Raw genomic sequence first — 3,070 nt, forward strand, 5'->3', positions numbered from 1 at the left:
ATGGAATATTATCGGTATTATCGTAGTTGGATGTACGATAGAACATTTCCAGGAAGAATGAGACTTAAACCCAATTTTATAGTTGGAGTTGAAGGGTTTATCAGTTGGGCGTTTGCTCAGGACTTATGTCGAAGCGAAGGAGGAGTTAGGTGTCCCTGTCTTAAATGTGAATGTAGACCAATAATTAGTGACCCACAGGAAATAACATCTCATTTGCATAGAAGGGGTTTCATTGCAAATTATTGGGTTTGGACGTTTAACGGTGAAGAACTGCCTAGTAACGTACTAGAGACTAGCAACTCTCATGCTTCAAGTAGTCGGCCGCCTATGGAATATGAGGAAAACTTTAATCTGATTGGTGACATGGTTGAGGATGAAGGATAGAAAAACACTTAGAAAGGGGGGGTTTGAATAAGTGTAGCTTTAAAAAACTTGACAGATAAAAATAAATTGCACAGTTATTTTTATCCTGGTTCGTTGTTAACTAAACTACTCCAGTCCACCCCCGCAGAGATGATTTACCTCAACTGAGGATTTAATCCACTAATCGCACGGATTACAATGGTTCTCCACTTAGTCAGCAACTAAGTCTTCCAGAGTCTTCTGATCACACACTGATCACTCCAGGAACAACTGCTTAGATACCCTCTAAGACTTTTCTAGAGTATTCTGATCCACACGATCACTCTAGTTACAACCTGCTTAGATAACCTCTAAGACTTCCTAGAGTATTCTGATCCACACGATCACTCTAGTTCCTTACAACTTAATGTAATCAATTCTAAGAGTATTACAATTGCTTCTTAAAAGCTATAATCACTAACTGTGATATTTCTCTTAACGTTTAAGCTTAATCTCACTAATATATTACAACAGCAATGTAGTGAGCTTTGATGAAGATGAAGATTCTGAGCTTTGAATAGAACAGAGTTTCAGCAAGTTAATATGAGTTGTTTTGTGCAGGATCGTTAACCTTGCTTCTCATCAGAACTTCATATTTATAGGCGTTGGAGAAGATGATCGTTGAGTGCATTTAATGCTTTGCGTGTTCCGTACAGCATCGCATTTAATGTTATACGCTTTTGTCAACTACCTCGAGCCTTGTTCACGCTGTGTCTACTGACGTTGCCTATAATAGCTTTTAACGTTCCTTTTGTCAGTCAGCGTAGCTTGCCACTTGTACTTCCTTCTGATCTGATGTTTGTGAATACAACGTTTGAATATCATCAGAGTCAAACAGCTTGGTGCAAAGCATCTTCTGATCTTCTGACCTTGAAGTGCTTCTGAGCGTGATACCATCAGAACTTCAGTGCTTCTGATCTCATGTTCTTCTAATGCTTCCATAGACCCATGTTCTGATTCTGCTTCGACCATCTTCTGATGTCTTGCCAGACCATGTTCTGATGTTGCATGCTGAACCCTTTGAGACAAAGCTTCTGAGCGCTGAATTATGCATACTCTTTATATATTTCCTGAAAAGGAAATTGCATTGGATTAGAGTACCATATTATCTTAAGCAAAATTCATATTATTGTTATCATTAAAACTAAGATAATTGATCAGAACAAATCTTGTTCTAACAATCTCCCCCTTTTTGATGATGACAAAAACATATATAAATGATATGAATTTGCGATCAGAAAGAGCAGACGGCAAAAGACAAATTACACAGCTATAGCATAAGCATATGAATATGTCTCCCCTTGAGATTAACAATCTCCCCCTGAGATAAATAATCTCCCCCTGAAATAAATACTCGAAGAACTTTAATAAAAGACTTCCCTGATTATTTCGGTAGAGACGATCACATAAGCTTCTGTCTTTAGAGAATTCATAGCTTCTGACTTCTGCTTCCATTGGACAGCTTCAGAACTAGAATTTCTTTAGATCCCTAGAACACTCACAGCTTCTGATTCCTGCTTCCATCTAGGACAGCTTCAGAACTTGAATTTCTTTGATCTTCAGAACATTCACAGCTTCTGATTTCTGCTTCCATTTAGGACAGCTTCAGAACTTGAATTTCTTTGATCTTCAGAACATTCACAGCTTCTGATTTCTGCTTCCATTTAGGACAGCTTCAGAACTTGAGTTTTCTGGATCTTTAGAACATTCACAGCTTCTGATTTCTGCTTCCCTCGGATAGCTTCAGAGCTTGAATTTCTACCAACATCACTTCATGCTAGATTTGTATCAGAACATTGTTGAATGTACCAGAGCATCATCAGAGCATCTCTACATCCTGAAATGTTACAGAACAAAAACTAAACGACAAAAGTCAGCATGAACGAGTCAGAACATAAAATGTATATTAGAACACATGATATGTATCAGAGCCATATAGGCTGAAATAATGTATCAGAGCAAATAGAATTTTGTCAAAGCAAATAGACAAATATGGATCAAATTCTATTATCAGTGCTTCTGATTCATTCTTCTTTCTTGCTTCTGATTTCTGAAGCTTGACAGCACTCAGCTTGCTTCAGTTTCCATGAGCTTATTCTTTTTACAGAATAACACTTCTTATGGTTTTGCTTCTTGTGTTTTCTTTGAAGATTCTCTTCACTTCTTTATACCTGCAAAACACTTAAACCATATAGAACTTGCAGTTCTTGTTAGTAAAAGCAACTGATTAAATCAAATCATTTATCACATATTTCTCCCCCTTTTTGTCATATCATCAAAAAACAAAAAAGATTCAGAGACAAACAAAACGAAACACACGGAGGAAGAAGATGATTTCATTGAAGTTCAAACAGCAGGTACAGAAGTACATGAAGATAAGTAAGATCAGATGCACAAAAACCGATGCAACGAAAAGAAAGAAACAACACAGACTCAATCTAAGATGGCCCTAGCCTTGACAAGATCTTGGCCAGCATCTCTTGAACCTCATTGTTGTGTCCATCTTGCCTCACCATGAAAGCTCTATACTCAGCATTGAGTGAGCTTTGCTCATCCTATCTCTTCTGAATTTCTTCCAGAGTCCTTGCAAGACGAGAAGATTCATCAGAAAAAGCTTCACCGCTTTCAACTACAGGAATAGCAACTTGATCTGTAGCTTCCATGGATA

The sequence above is a fragment of the Vicia villosa genome, linkage group LG1, assembly GCF_029867415.1.
Source record: "Vicia villosa cultivar HV-30 ecotype Madison, WI linkage group LG1, Vvil1.0, whole genome shotgun sequence".
Taxonomy (NCBI): domain Eukaryota; kingdom Viridiplantae; phylum Streptophyta; class Magnoliopsida; order Fabales; family Fabaceae; genus Vicia; species Vicia villosa.